Source organism: Adiantum capillus-veneris, chromosome 24, assembly GCF_014529385.1.
Source record: "Adiantum capillus-veneris isolate H3 chromosome 24, ASM1452938v2, whole genome shotgun sequence".
In the NCBI taxonomy this organism is placed as follows: domain Eukaryota; kingdom Viridiplantae; phylum Streptophyta; class Polypodiopsida; order Polypodiales; family Pteridaceae; genus Adiantum; species Adiantum capillus-veneris.
In genome coordinates this window covers 12,864,258-12,881,497 of record NC_140954.1, presented here as the reverse complement: position 1 = coordinate 12,881,497, position 17,240 = coordinate 12,864,258, and the positions used below count along the sequence as shown (strand labels likewise).

The window sequence follows — 17,240 nt, the reverse complement described above, 5'->3', positions numbered from 1 at the left end:
TCTTGAGAGCCATCCAAGCAACCTTTATTAACACAAGGGTGAAGAACTCATAGATTGCTAGTACTTCCCCTTGTAGCCAAGCCTCCTAAAGAACATCCATATATAATTGTTTCAAAAGGATATGTCTATATTACAAGGTTTCAAAACTCATTTTTAAAAGAATTAACTCATCGGTATCAGACCCCTTGGACAAGGCACGCATAGAATGCACTTCGAGGAGTCTCTTGTTTGAGCAATGTAGTTGATACATTGCTCATAGGATAGAATCCACGAGAGGTATATCATCCATGACCAACTCGTTCTAGAATGAATGAATGAATGAGAATGTGTGTGTGTGTGTGTGTGTGTGTGTGTGTGTGTGTGTGTGTGTGAGAGAGAGAGAGAGAGAGAGAGAGAGAGAGAGAGAGAGAGAGAGAGAGAGAGAATCCTATCATATGTTATTAGGCATGTGTCATTTGTAGGGATCCCTACATTCCTTGTGATAGAGTTACTAACTACATAGGTAAAGTAGGTTTGACTTGAGGCCCGGTGTTGTATTCTAGAGCTTCGCTTTGTGAAGTTATGCTCATATTCTTGAAAGAATGGAAAAGAGGTGATGTTTCACCCTTAGGAACAAATGTGTGGCCACCCTCTAATACCCTCTTGGACCAACCCACCAAAGCATGTCTATGAGAAATGCTCTTTATGTCTATCTCACTTCAACCTTCACTAGTCATGTACAAGTAAAGTTTTCCATTAATACCATTGGCAAAAATAACTTTTGGATATTCACATGTACCACAAAACCTTTGCACAAAATTAACCAGCAATAGAGTGTCCTATGATATCACCTTGTAGTTAGTGTCAAAGCTCACATCTTCAAAGCTACGAGCAAAATTGAAAAGATTAAAGAAAGAGTAACGTAATAGGACTTATTTATGAAAATTCTTAAAGTCTAAAAGAATATAATAGGACATATCTTTTTTCCAGCATGATTTGAAATATTGTTGAATAGTTTATTAGATAGGGATTACTAGTCTTATGTAAATGACTTTAAGATATTAAGAGAAAAACTAGTCTTGCTTGGTTGGCCTTGCTATATAAGATCTATAGAATATAACAAGATATATGCAAATTGACTTTTAACAGCTAGCACTAAAAAGAACAAGAGAAATACTAATTTGGGAAGGGTGGCATTGTGTGAAAGGGATATACACTTGAAAAATGCTATAATATTAATGGGAGGAGATAAAGTTAAGTGCATCAATTATTAGAGATTATAGGGGTGGTTACAATCGAGATTATATCCAAGCGAGGTTATACTACTATGGCTACAGATGAATGTTTTTTCTAGAATACATGCTACATGTAAAGTCTTGCAAACGGAAAGTATTTCAAAAAGAATTTTTTCATTGAATGGTTGTTGGTAGCACAACACGTTGGTTCACATTTTTCAAGGTGGATTTTGAGTGTGTTTTGCCTTTCTTCTTTTATAGTTGTTTGTGTTTTACCTTTCTTCTTTTGTAGTTATTCCCAATACAATGAATGAAGAAAATGATACATGTAACTTTACCTTCTGTGTTCTGTGTTATGGCATCAACAATGCATGTTGCGTTGTTTGCCACATCGATTGTCAAGTCAATATTTTTCAGTGATCATGTAGTTCACGCAAATTGTGATCAAATCTAGCTCATTGAACTTAGGGTCTAGGAGCCACTACATAAGGAGATTTATGTTACTCACGTTCGTCTTCATTTCAAGTTTTGTGATGTTAGTTTGATTGTACAATTTATTTAAGGCAAGGTCGTCATAGTGTTGGACGTCCGGCATGTGAGTATAGATTATCGTAGTAGAGTTGTTGATGTAGTCATGCACATGTGATTCATCTATAATACATGCACCCAAGGTACAATTGATCTTATCTAGGAGCCACTACAGAAGGAGATTTATGTTACTCACGTTCGTCTTCATTTCAAGTTTTGTGATGTTAGTTTGATTGTACAATTTATTTAAGGCAAGGTCGTCATAGTGTTGGATGTCCGGCATGTGAGTATAGATTATCGTAGTAGAGTTGTTGATGTAGTCATGCACATGTGATTCATCTATAATACATGCACCCAAGGTACAATTGATCTTATCTACAACTGGTTTTCTTTCACAAAAAATGGTGAAGAATTAAGGGTCCGTTGCATGTCTTATAGAGCATGACATCTTGTACAAAGTTGCATGTAGCCAGTGGACTGAGCTTGTGAAATGGCATGTGTTACAAAGCTCCCGTGCATGACTAAAAACTTGGGGTAGTTGGGCAAGATCACCGAGCAAGAGAACACATTTGAAGGGATCTGCCGATTTACTGTTTGTTACATTGTTATTTTGTCTTACAATAAGGTAAAAAATTGTTTGGGTTAACATGTATAGCTTGTCTATAATTATAATATCTGTCTCTTTTATGTCCAAATATCACTCATTGGACTCATCAATGGAGAGAGGATATTGATTTGTGGTTGGTACCTTGAACTGGTAATGGACTATAGGTACAATGCTGCTAAGCCTTGTTGTTGTTTCTCTGATGACAAAGCGCCCAACAATGATACAAAGTGAGGGCAACACGAGTGTCTATTTCATTATTTGTCGACCTCGTTTATCAAATTGTGAGCGAAGATGTCACATTGCATGCTCCAATATTTATACAATGCAGTGATTTCAAAGCATGACCTAGTATATGGACGGTAAGCTAGTTTCAAGTTGACTACTGTTTTCTCTTTAGCTTATTGACACTTAGATTGTAATCTTCTAGGTCTTGAGAACTTCATACTGACACCTAGTACGAGAGAAACAAGAATATATATAGTATGGCATCAATTATTTAGACACCTAGTATGGTAAAAATTATTTAGAGTTGTGATACACCACATGCATTCACTACTTGTGTATTCACTATTATAATACATCAAATACATTTGGCAAGCAACCGTATGCAAAAAGTTGCGTGTGCAACTTACGTGCAGATGTTGATCGACATTGAGTATATAGTTCTAAAAACGAGATCAAAATAAGATAACGGACCTTTCAATGTTGTCGAGCTGGAGTCGCGCTTGTGCAATTGGATTGTGAAGTGTTGTGAATATATGTTCTCCCTACTATACACAAAACATGCAGATGTAACTTTATGCTCTATGTTCTATCCGAGTTGAGATGAAGTCTCTCTCTCTCTCTCTCTCTCTCTCTCTCACACACACACACACAGAGTTGTAAGCTGCTTCAGTTAGCAGTTATGTCTTCTTGGCTCCTTGCTGTTGACTAACCTGCATTATGTATCGATACCAAATCAATGTCTGCATTTGCAACCATCCAAAGTTTACTTTAGTCAAAATTTAAGGCTTTGTGAGCCGATCCGATAGCTACTGCATACATGGACCTTTGCTCATAGGATCCACCATCGAATCATGGTTATTGGCAAGAAGGGAGCTCCAAAGTAGTAACTGCTATGCGTTCAAATACACACCACTAGCATTTCCTACTTTGTATGCATCCTATTGATGAAGAGCAACGTTGCAGTATACTATTGTTGCTAATCTCAACTGCAGCCACATTGGCTATCGCTTGCATGCGGTTTAGAAAGAGAATCTCTTTACAAGAAGCAATATTGACCATATTGCCTCTTAAAATTTTACTATCCCATCCAGGTGTTGAATGGCAGTGCAGTGAACTACTGAGGGAGGCTAATAGGTGCTGACATATTGGGACATTTCTCCATAGTCCTTGTACTTCAACTTCTCTGGCATCAAAGCTCTTTGAGTGGAAAAAAGAATTAGCTTTCTCTTTTTCTCTTTGACTATTCTTTTGATCGTGGTCGGCAACGTACACATGATTGACTACTTGACTTCCGCTCCAATGCTTCTGCATCTTCTTGGAGCTACACATTAACCAACTCCCACGGACACCATATTCTACATTGAATTGGTCATGAGAGATGTTTCTATTTGTCTGCAAATCGTTCTGAAATGCTTGCCTCATCAAATTTACAGATAGGCTATCAATAGAGTTGGAAGAGGAGTGCGACTAAAGTCAACAACTCAGTAGACCATCACTTGCACTAGTGCGAATATTCCCCAATGCCTTTCCCTCAACATTGAGCTTTCTGCCACTAATCCCCTCACAGTCTTTGCTAAAAGCAGCTAGCACTAAAGCCGTTGGCTTAATTACTTGAGGATAACCATCATAAGCTTCGGTGTGATCGATCTTGCTAAGCTTTTCTGCACTCATGTCCACTTCAACGTTTATTATTTCCATTTCTTAGGCCTCTTCCATCTGTATCGCCAACACCCTGATAGCATCAACCAAAAAAATATTGAACGGGCATGCGAAGGCAATGAGTTTCCGTGGTTCGACTCCAGATTAGGCCAACTGATCATCGATTGTAATCTGATTATTTTCTATTTCAGTAGCACTAGAATAGACCTCTGCCATTGATTGATCACACAAAATATCTGATCTTTGATAATTCTCATCACGTCGACAAGCATCCGAAGTACCCTCCAGCTTGAAGATCTACGAAATATAACCAGGGTTTGAAAGGTCTCTGCTACTCCTCGTTATAGACCCCATTGGTCAAAATCGTACGTCAGGTGCCTCTCCTAGACAACCACTCAGACCCTACATCTCATCTTGGCTACAACAATTTTTACGGCCCACCTCGGCATCGCAGAGGGGGGGGGGGGGAGAGACAAAGAGAGAGAGAGAGAGAGAGAGAGAGAGAGAGAGAGAGAGAGAGAGAGAGAGAGAGAGAGAGAGAGAGAGAGAGAGAGAGAGAGAGAGAGAGAGAGAGAGAGAGAGAGAGAGAGAGAGAGAGAGAGAGAGAGAGAGAGAGAGAGAGAGAGAGAGAGAGAGAGAGAGAGAAAGAGAGAGAGAGAGAGAGAGAGAGAGAGAGAGAGAGAGAGAGAGAGAGAGAGAGAGAGAGAGAGAGAGAGAGAGAAAGAGAGACCTGTGCACGGGAAGAGCCCTACAATTTGGTTGTAGAAAGAGCGCTGCCAAGGAGTTATGGGATCATATCGCGCTGGTGCTTTTTAAGGCTGGAGCACGTAGGGCTTGCGTTGCCAAGCTGCAACAAATCGTAAGCAAAGATGATATATTATACATATAATTCACTCATACTTATGTCCAAAGCTTTTGAGTAAAAAAAGAAAAGAAACGTTAATGAATAGCAGATAATCTATCTATGAATAGTACAATAAAAACATACTTAAAATTGATGTTTTTATTAATATCAATGTTCTACTTTTATGTGTTTTAGCTTAAAATACATGGGTAAGCTTAAAATAAGTTAAGAAAGTCATGGCGATCCAAAAATAGGGTTTTTCTGAGTCACGACCTAAAAAGTTACGTGCTTAGCCAAAGGAAGACGTTTTTTAGGAGTTCTGTCTACGGTACCTTGTAGACCAAACCTGTTCCCCTCGTTTTGAGTACCTAGAAGTCTATATTCTGAGCTCATATGACAAAGTTATGACAAAAATAAATTGCCAATATCAACATGGCAGTCTACAAGCAGCAACAAGTTAGCTTACAAACAAATATACAGAGGTAACATCTCTTTTGTTTGATCCAATCAAGAAGTGATTGTACTCTCATATGATGGTATAGATGGTGCCCAAGTATCACAGAATCAATGGGTGTTTGATCAGGTGTCTAAAGTAATCTAGCCAAGTATAATTAGACCCATAAGTGTAGCACCTAGTTTTAGTGGACCAAAAGATGTATATTTTGATCCTATATCTGATCCACCCCTAGTCCACAAGATTCTAGTATAGGATTGTTGTCACCCTTGTACATAGTAGGACCTTCATGGATTCTATTAACTCTTGTACATACTATGGTTCTCATGGGTATGCTATAAGCAGTTTTGTTTATGGTTTGGAACATGTCTTCATTTTGTGTGCAAAAGTTTTGAGTATGAGATAAGGGTGAAAGCATGTTAACCCGTCATGCTTTTTCATGTCCCGGACAATGCTAACTAGCACAATTTTGACAAATGCTAACTAGTACAATAACTTGAGCTACATCTCCAAGATCTATGACATATGATATATCAATAGAAAGCACTTGAAACAAGGAATCCAAATGTACAACCTCCGACAAATTTTGATATTATTTGTAAAAAATTTACCGGACGCCCAACTTTCTGAAGATGTTCTAACTTGAAACTGCTAACTAGCACAAAAAGCGCGACACGTTAACATGCTTTCACCCATAAGCTAAAAGCATAAGAGAGGTTTCATTTGGTACTAAATTCCACTAATTCAATCTCAGGATAATACTCATGTAAATAGCCTTTACACTGTTACTCAAGAGAAAAAACTATTACTAAAGCAAGCCCAACTCCCTACCTTCAAGGGAGAGGGACCAAAATTTGAGCGAGATTTTGAAGCGTGGCTAGATGCTATGGATGACTATTTTAAAGCTTCTGGAACTGCTCAGGACAACCAAACAATGCTGGGTATGTTCCATCTCAATGGAGATTCCAAACTTTGGTGGAAGCAACACTGCAGAGATAATCCCACGAGTATTCCGTGTTGGGAAAAAATGAAGCAGGCACTAAAAGAACGCTATCTCCCTCCTGCACGTCAGGCTATCAAGATGAAAAAATTCTTTGCTCTACGCTAGCTAGGACTCTCTCTGTAGGAGACTACACAACATTTGTGTCCTTACGATACTATGCTCCCCAGATGACAATGGAGCAGCAGATTGCTCGCTTCTATCAAGGCCTCAATAAACCCTTGAGTACACATCTCGAAGCCATGAGGCCTACATGAATTCAAGATGCCCTTCTTAGGGCCAAGACTCTTGCTGCTAAAGGAATCAACTCTTAAAGGAACTATAATGGATTCAATAATTTTAGGGAAAGAACTAGGGGAACTTTCAACCAAGGATATCAACAACGTGAAGTAGCTGTAGCAGTGAACTTGGAGTAGACCTTTCCAAACGCTAGGTGCTATGGATGCAATCAAATGGGGCACTATAGAAATAACTGTCCAGAAGAGCAAAACCCTCGAACTACTGCTAGATCCATATCCCAAAATCAAGGAGACAATCTAAGAGGAGGTAGAAATGGAGGACGAGGTAGAGGAAGAGCAAGAGGAGCCAGATCTTATGCAATCATGGGAGAACCAACCTTAATGAATGAGAAATATGAAAGAGCCACTAGCTTGGCCACAACTAGCAATCCTAGAGGTCAGCAGCAATAGGCAGTTTTGTAAACCACTATAAATTGATAATGTATAACTTTGAGTTACTTATATACTATAATGATATATGTTATTTTCTTTCCCAAAATTACTTAAGGAATCTAAAGTTAAACTAGCATTCAATAAAAAAAATGAAGGGTTGATCTAGCAAATGAGAAAGAGGTTCTTGATAGTAAGACGAGAATTTGAATCTTGAGAATGAGAAGTTATCAAGAAAGCAACTCACATTCTTTGTGCACACGATAGAATTCCTTGAAAAATGACCTAGATATTGAAGTATTAATGGGAAGCCAAAAAGAACTTTTGGTATGATACCTCTTAAAACCCTTCACATATTATTGGTCAACCAGGTTAGAGCACAGAGGGGGTACCTCTAGTGCAGTGGTGAAAGCTTGTGCCGAATGCAGATTGCTCAAAATGGTAAGAACATGCGGAGCGCATTCAAATTGGCAAAGTTGGAGTACACAATACTTGTCGAATGCTGATTGCTCTGAATGGTTAGTTAGACCGAGCGCGTTCATGTTGACAAGGTGGATATATGGATCTTTCATGGAATGGATTTAACCTGGTTTTTGGGATGATACAAATGGTTTACAAACGTTTTTAATATGGTCTCAGCACTGAGAATTTCTTTGCGGAAAATTTGAGTAGCAAGTAATTAGTAAGGGATTGTAGAAACTCCAACCATATTGTATTCTCGAAACTAGGGAAAGAAGCCTACAAAACAAAGTAATCAAAGACCATCTAGTAAAATGGAAGGACTACCCCACTGAAGATGCCACCTGGAAGGACAAAGTATCACTTTGCAAAGACTTTTCTAATTTCGATTGAGATGAGGACATCTCAATTCCTTAAGTTGGGGTGATTGTAAGGTTTCTAGTTTTTGAAACCTTAAAGATTGTAAAAAGCTTAATCAAATTGATATGATTATTGGAAAACCAATGTAGAATTGTCCAACCATGGAAAATTGGTATTTTTGGAACCGTAATCATGACTTTACTATGGTTAGAAATTTTAAAAACTAAATTTCGATACAAATTGACACAGTTATGGGCCACTGGAAGTTTATACTGTTACTTAAATTAACAAAATAAATTGTAAGGTCTTGATAATCATTGTTGTGAAAGAATTTTATCATAAAACCCTCTAGATATTTTAGATATTTATAGATATTTACAGATATTTTCAAAACTAATCATATAATAGGTCAAAAAAATAGCAGGGATTGATTTGGAGCATCTGGAGGCTGTGTGGAGCAGTGATGAGCATGTCCAAGCCAAATTAAGAAGCAGGGGGCACTAGGAAGAGGCTGGGGGCTTCCTTGAAGTGTAAGAAATTGCCAAACACAGCCTATGAGCCCTAAAAATCTATAAATAGGCCCCCCCTCTCCACATTAGAACAAAAACTTAGAGTCATAGCCATTTATCTCTCACCTAGAGAGAAATCTACTCAAAAATCACTAGGGAGAAAATACTCTAGCTAATTATCCACGGATAAGAAGCTATGGAACCTAAAAATACCCGAGCAAATCTTACATCTAATGATAAGGGTGGAGCTCCAAAAATAAGGAGAGTGTCGCACGGTGATGAAGCCGGGCCTAGTAGTAGCCAACTGATGAGAGTGTATAGGCCCCCGTACTATAACAAATGTTAGATTAGTCCCAGGTGGGTCTTCATTATAATTAAGTTTAGTTAGTTCAAGTTCTTTAACTATTAACATTGCATACGTAAAGAGGGAGTAAGAAATTAGGAAAAGTAAAACTGGTTGAAACAGAAGACATCTCCAAGAAACCAATAGAAAATGGCTCGGGTCTATAGCCCTAGAAGAAGACCTAGTTCTCATGTCCCACAATATAAATGGGACAGCATCTTAAAAATCCAAACTATTTCAACCCTATAACTTCCAAAATTTAGGCTAAGGTATTCTCATCCAGTGCTTTCCCCCCCAATGGATGTGAGGGCACGGACGCTCGTAAAATCCTCTTCTAATTGGAGATATTTTCTAAATGTTTTTAACGTGCATGCAGGGATGGATAGCTACTTGACTAATCAGGTCACCCATCCATGATTGACAAACTTAGTCAATCCTCACTTATCACCCTGCACTCACACATGATTCTTTTGTACATTTTTCTAACTACTACCACGTGTTTTACCATTTAGAATAATGGGTTTAATTTTATCTTTTCTGCAAAGTAATTCATTAAGACAAGTCATGAAAATCAGCATTAAAACACAGTCTTTTACAGAACAAACATCTTAAATTAAGACAAGGTATGGCCACTTATCATATATTTCTTGACAACCCTAACACGTACTTCACTTATCTCAAGCACACCTATACATGGATGAAACAAACATCACCTTTCCTTATTCATAATCCGGGTGGAAACCCATCACCCAAAGTTCGGGGCACCCATATGCCAAAGCAGTTTCCCATACAACTGGGCAGTTCTCCTAGGATAAAAATGGTATTTTAACACTAGTTTTGTAATTGGACACTCAAATTAGCTGAGACACTAAAGTGTCCCGTTTTTCTAACAACTTGTCATAATTATTTGGTGAATCTAGAAAAAAATTAAGAGGTCATGTTCATATCTTAGGTCAACTATGAGGTGCAGAACATAGCCAAATTTTACTTTTGCCAAAATTAATACCAAATTAAGATTATAATGATAAGTTTTAAGATGAAAAATCCTAGAAATTTAGTGCAATTTTAATTAAATTTTCATAAATTGAATATAACTTCTCATCAAAATAAGATTTTGCATAGATTTCAAGGTGTATGGATAGGAAAAAACTTACTATAGCAAGAAATTGAGCTTCATAACTTAGTTATGCGACTAAATTTTTGTTATAATCAAAAGACCAAATCCTTGAAAATGCTGACAAAGAGAAAAAAAATTGGTCTTTCAAGGCCTCTTTTATTAACATGATGAGGTTATGGGACAAAATCTAAGGTTATAATGTATCTATAGGTCAATACCCATCAATTAAGAAATTTTCAAGGGTTAAAACTCATAGGCATCTTGTAATTTAAGCCCATTTAAAAAAAATTGTAGTGCATAACTACGTGCAAAAAAAACATTGCTATGAAAAACTAATGAAAGTGTGTATATAAATCTCCCAATTGTCTACATATGAGGTATTTGTATACAAATAACTTGAGATGAATGGAGAAATCCAAAAGTGGACTTTATTTTAAGGCTTATCTTTGATAAATAAAAAATCATAATTACAACATGCGCAGTTTTTTGTATACGTCATAAATCACCAAATGTGGCTTGCATAATCATTAAAAATTATCACCTTATTGTAAAAATATCAAACACATATATAGGTAGTTACCATGGATTATTTCATGCACCGTGCTCATTTTTCTCTTAGGCTAGAGTACGAGTTTTAATGAAACATTGAATGTTGTTTTGCGTAGATTATTTTCATGAATGTAGTTACTATTGAGGCTATGATGAAAAGTGAGGGATTGTAATTTTTATGAGTACTTTGAGTAACATTTAATAAGTCTACAAAAGCATTCCTTGAGATGTGTTCTGGATTTCATGTACCATTTTATTTAAATTCGCAAGAAAAGGACACTAAAATGTCCTTTTTGGTACCAAACGAGTGTTATTCAAACTTTGAATTATTCAAACTTAAATTATAATGAAGACCCACTTGGGATTGACGGAGCATTTGTTGTAGTGCTAGGGCTTGAATGCTCTCATCAGTAGGCCTACTACTTGCCCCAACCTTCTTGTTGTGCAACGCTCTATCCCTCTTGGCAATACTACCCTCATCATCAGATTGAGGGTTTTCTCGGGTCCTTTTTGGTGCCATGACTTCTATAATGACGTCTAATTTATTAGGTAAATCATCCAAAAACTTGACTTTACCTTTGTATTCATTCTAATTCCTCTTTTTACCCCAAAGGTTAAATTTGTAGTCGTAGATAAGAATTTCTTGATTGAGTAATCTTTTCTTTTTGCTTATATAGGTAAGGTAATTTTATCTTAGCTTCTTAAAGGGTTTTGTAAGCTTCCATAATTTTCTTGTAAATTTTTGAATATTTTTTTAAATTTTCCCTTCTTTATTAAGCTTAAAACATTCCTATTTTTGGCTTAATATTTACTAGATTCATTATCTCTCAAATATTAAATTTCTTCATCTTTGTATCAATGATTCATACTTTTGGTAATTTTCCTAGAAGCTTTTAACAATAATTTCTATTTATCCTAATTGAATTTTAGCTGAAAATAAGGTTTTCAATCTATTATAATTACTTGAACTAATTAACTAATTATGATATAACATCTAGATAATGATGTTTTCTAGCTCTAATAACTACCTTGTAGTTATCCATGCTAGTTATCTAATTTTATTTTTTAATTTACAATTAAAATTAGTCTAATTTGGCTTAATTAAATAGCTAAACTAACTTTTTGGTCATAATCTAATTATTAGCAATTACATTTTGGTCATAATCTAGTTATTACGGCTTATTAATGATGTTTACTAACCTTGATAAAGATCTTGTAATTATCTAACTTAATGAACTAATTTTCCCCTTTTATTTATAAAAAAATTAGTTTATTTTGGCTTCATTAAATAGCTAGAGTAGATTTTTGGTCAGATGATAATTATCATAGCTTACTAATGATGCTAATTAACTTTGACAATTGTCTTATAATTATTTAATTTAATTAGCTAGGTTCCCCTTTTATTTGTAGCTAAAATAAATCTATTTTGGCTTAATTAAATATCTAGATTAACTTTTTAGTCATAAGACAATATCATATCTTACTAATGATATTTATTGACTCTGATAATAATCTTTTAATTATTAAACTTGATTAGTTAATTTCCCTCTTTTCTTTACAACTAGAATCAGTCCATTTTAGTTTAATTAAATAGCTAGATTAACTTTTTGCTAATGAGATAGTTACCCTATGTTTTTAACAATGTTCTTTAATTGTGATAATTATGTTGTGAATTATTAAGTTTTTCTACTAGTTTTTCTATTTATTTTATATCTAATAATATTTAACCTTTATCTAGATAATCACAAAAATTAATTAGAAAATTATGACATAAATTTTCTAGCTTAATAGCAGTATGATTAATCTTTGATAAATATCTTAGAACTAACTAACATTCATTGATATAATTTCTAGTAATTAAGGTAAAATTAATTAATTTCAGGTCTAATTAGGATTAATAATTAAGTAGATTATTAATCTTTAAAAAGATTAAGTAATTAACAGATAAATACAATATAATAAAGTGTTTAATAACAGAGAATAATCTAATCTTCATTAATTAATAGATTAATTAATAATAACTAGATATAAATTGCTAATTAATTGACATTAGCATAATTACCTCGCTTAATCACATAGATTTTTCTCTCTTAGTGTTTTTTGTGAAGTATCTTTCTATTGTATTGTCATTTATGTGTAGATATTTGGGCTACATTGATGAGTTTTTGTTGTTCCTATTTAGATGTTTAATGATTTTATATGTGTGTAAGATGAAGAAGAATCCAGGTTTTGATGGAAGTTGATTAAGTGGTTAAGTTATCAAGTGAGGAGAGAAGTTAAAAAATTTTGTGAGTTTGAGCCTTCAAGGGAGAGTGAAAAGTGAGTAAAGAGTATGAGAGAGTAAGTGTGACTTGAGTGGTGCGAGATAAGATATCGTTGAGGAGAGGGTTCCTTGTTTATTCTTGCTTATATGCGAGTTATTTACATTCACTTGTAGGCAGAATGATGACTTCAGTGAAATCCAAATTCAATTATATTTGGCAAATCTTTGATGTTTGACTAATAGAATTTTAGTAAAATTGTCTATGAGAGTTAACGAAATAAAGAAAAATTCAACGCATGATTTTATTACAATTTAAATGGGCATAAAGAAATTTAGACTTAGCAGATGCCACGTGTAGTGTGTTTTGTGTTTCAAAATTGTAGTGCATGTTTGTGGTGAAAGAAATATTGGTGTTGAGGGGACAAAGAAGTGCATGAGAGTAGAGTTTGAAATAATAGATGTTAGAGGGTGTATTGAAAATATGTTAGAAAAGTGAAAAGATGTTAGAGAAGTGGGAGATTTTTGTGGAGAAGCTAGCAAGTTGAGGGATGCTTGAGAGTTAGATATGTTAATAAGGACCTAAGAGATAATTGAGAAGTACATTGGAGAAGCTAGAGAAGTGAGATGTTTGAGAGATATAGTGGAGATGTTGGAAAGATAGGAGATGTTTGCGAGTTAGAAATGCTAGAAGATTTTGAGATGTGAAGTTTGAGAGGAAGTTTGGAGATGTTAGTTTATCAGTGTTTGTGGCATTATTTTTGAGGCAAAGACTATATTTTTTTATAGTTTTTCATAAATACAGTTGCACTCGAGTAAAGAGATATCAAAATCCCTACCCATTGGGAGATAAATATTTGAGTAAGTTACGTTTTTTCTCAAGAATGCGATGCTTTTGATAAAGTGATGAGTGATAAGTATGTAAGTTGGGATGAATTATATGTTTTGGGAAATTGTGAGATGAATCCAGATAAGATGAATGAGAATGATGCAACAGAAAAATATTATTGATTGTACTTAGTGAGTTATACTACATTATGTTACCTTATCTACATATAAATTTTGGTTGTGGCAAAGAAGATATTTTTCTTTAAAAAATGTGCATAGTGGATAGGGAATTGTATATGTAGGACATTGTTGCTTTTTAGTGGAAGTAGGTGTCTGTAGCATATATGTATGCTTGAGATCCATATCACGTGACAAGAGAAACACGAGTGCATAGTGCATAGGGAATGACATACATGTAGGGAGCTGTAGCTTTTGGGTAAAATTAGGTTTCTCGACCTTGTGTGGAGTCCTTTACCTAGGGCATGGTATACGAGTAGGATTTTGAAGCTTTTACTAAGACTAGGCAACTAGATCATGTACGGATGCCTGTAGTCCATAACCTATAGCATTTTTTGGTATAGCCAATGCGCATGATCTATTTCACCACCTGTTTGTGGGAGATCTAAATGATGATGCTAAGGGGGAGATAGGCTTGGGTTTTGCCCAACCTTGCATGCACATGCTAAAGAAGAAAAAAACACACAAAATTTACAAACTCCAAACAAATTGAAACCATCAAAAATCCAAAAAGATACGTTTTCATTTATGCTTGATTTTTTTATTTTATTAAAAAAGCACTAAAAAAACAAAATAAAACAAATCATGAAAACAAAACAAAACAAAAACAACAAAAAAAAACATAAAAACTAGGGCTAGGATTCCTACATTCCTTTGGGGAAGTTTAGTCTAACCTTTTTGCAAACCAAATAATTTTGAACAAAGGGTAGTAGCTATGTGACGTGAGGAGACGACATGTCCAGGTTGTTTTCGGTCGATCGTCGCTACCTCCCATCACTAACTCACTTACAATTTCTTTTATCCAATTGTATAGATAATACATTATTATGAACCATACACACTATCTCGATATAGTGTGTGCTGTGTAGGAGGGCAAGGCTCACCCTCACCTATATCTGCGTACTCTTTTCTATCTCACACTCTATCTTCCCATTCTTGCACTTGAACCAACAACTGGTATCAGAGATTTGGCTTCGCTGCAGATGCAGTGCTACAGAGAAGTGAGCTTTCAGCTATGGTGAGCTCATTTTCGGTGGAAGTTTGAGATTGGTGAGCAACCACTAGATCTGTGCTCATGGAAGCTCGAGGGACATTCCCAAGCTTGAGAGGAGGGTGTATTGCAAGTGTGTATGCTTTTTTTTTTTGCTGCCATACTTGCAAGAAGAATGATTTTTTTTTTTGCATGTCATTTTTCGAACTCGAAAATAGTGTTTTTTGCGTAACTTTTGCATACGGAATGTGATTTGCGCAAGGTTAGGGTGTAAAATGGGGTTTGTTCATGCTTTGAATGCAATGATGATGTTCATTTGGACTGATTTTGACCTCTAAAATTTGTGCAGTAGTAGTTGTTTATTGTGTATCGAGGATTCCACATATGGTTTGCTCTCGGATGTGAGAGTGGTATTGGTTGCAAGTTTTCTCACAAGTGGGAGGATACGATGTATGATCTGTGTATCAGATTCTCCGAGAGGTTGTAGCACTTTTTTGAGGTCCACTTGCAGCCACATATAGAAGATCCGGTAGATATCTTGTTGATTTGTCTTGCCATTATGCGAGACACTTGCAAGATACTTTGACATCTTTTTGAGCTGAATATTCAGCCAATTGGATTTTTCTATTTAGGATGCTATTTTCATGCATACAAAGGGCTAAAATTCTTATCCATACATAGCTTTAGAGGTGACATATTTTTGGTAGTGGACCGTGGTTGCATCTTAGATTTTGGTCGTTTATGCATCAGTTTTTTGCATAGTTTTCGAAATTAGATAGGATACACAAGTTATTTTCTACAAGCATTTTGGCAATGATTTTGGAGCTTTATGAACATAGGTTTCATGCATTGAGAGCTTGACATGGTTTATGTGTCTAGGTCATTAGCAAGCTTGCTCAACTAGACTATTTTATGCATAGTTGATTCCAAAGTTGGGATTTGATGTTCTTTTTTTTTGGCCATACGCTATGTATGTTATGTACATGACTGTGGTATGCTCTTTTGAGAGCGTATCTTTGCAGAATTTGACCACAAATTTGGTCTACTCCCAGAGTTCTCTTCGGGTGGGAGTTTTTTGGCATATTGCTCACTTTTCTGTTTGTGCACATATCCTATGATTAGTAGTGAGGACTATATGTTATTTGTGGATACTACCATGGTATGCTTTTGTGGAGACATATTTGGCTTGTATGGGAGTCCCATACATTTTTGAGACTTGGTCTGGAAGATAGCTATTTATGAGACTTGGCTGTACGTTTGCATATCCTATGTTGAGAGGGTCGTGGTGAGGTTTTCTTAAACATGGGTATTCTCAAATGGATATACTTTTGGTGATATAGGTAGCTAGAGATCCCCTTCGTGGCCTCTCCATAGGATATGTATAGAGAGGACTAGGTGCTCGTTAGTCATGATGGTTTTTGATGCGTCAATTTGATAGTTTATGCATAGCTAACACTCCCAATTGTTCTTTCTTTTTGGTCATAGATACCCTTTTATGCATTGGGTTACATTTCTTGACACTTTGGGTCTCTATTTTGGTTGAGATTTTCTCCCAAAATCAAAGGAGACTCTGCCAAAAGTTTGGGCTTATAGTTTGCCAAGATGTCACTTAAAGAGCGTGATGTCTATCACATAAAGAAGTTTGATGGCACAAACTTTGCTCTTTGGAAAAACCTAATGCAAGATGTTCTTGTCCAAAAGAATTAAAATTTTCCTATAATGCACTTGGAAAGAACTGAGAAAATGAGCATGACTCAGTTTCAGTGGGATGAGCTAGATAAGTTATGAAAGCCTACTACTAGATTGCATCTTGCCAAATCTGTTTACTTTTCTATGTTGGAATGTCACTAGTTCTCTTTTGTCTGAGTAAATGCGACAAACTTCTATGGGTAGCTCACATCATGGAAAATATCACTATGGACAGAAAGATGGGATGCAAAGAAAGGGTCGTGCCAAGCAGCGTGATGCAAGTAAAGATGGCAAGAGGGACTCACTGATAGGTCAAAGTCTAATTGTGGACATTATAAAGATATTCAATGCCATTATTGTGATAAATATGGTCACATGAAAAAATATTTTCATGCTTGGAAGAATCATAAGGGCAAAGGCAAAAGTAAAGCTAATGAATCATGGTAAAGAGGAGAAGTCAAAAATTGAATAAATCAATGTGGCTTCAGATGATTCTGATGTGCAAAATATCAAAATGCTATTCGAGATTGATGATGTGCTCTTTGATGCACATGAATCTCTATCATTGGAGAGTTCATTTCCAACTAAATTGCTTGTCATGGTAAAGAGGAGAAGTCAAAAATTGAAGAAATCAATGTGGCTTCAGATGACTCTGATGTGCAAAAGATCAAAATGCTATTCGAGATTGATGATGTGCTC

General features: G+C 35.7%; 1 pseudogene; it reads right to left on the bottom strand.

The window, feature by feature from the left end:
* Positions 1-4,377: 4,377 nt before the first annotated feature.
* Positions 4,378-17,240, bottom strand: part of LOC147425967 (uncharacterized) — a 30,859-nt pseudogene continuing 17,996 nt past the window's right edge.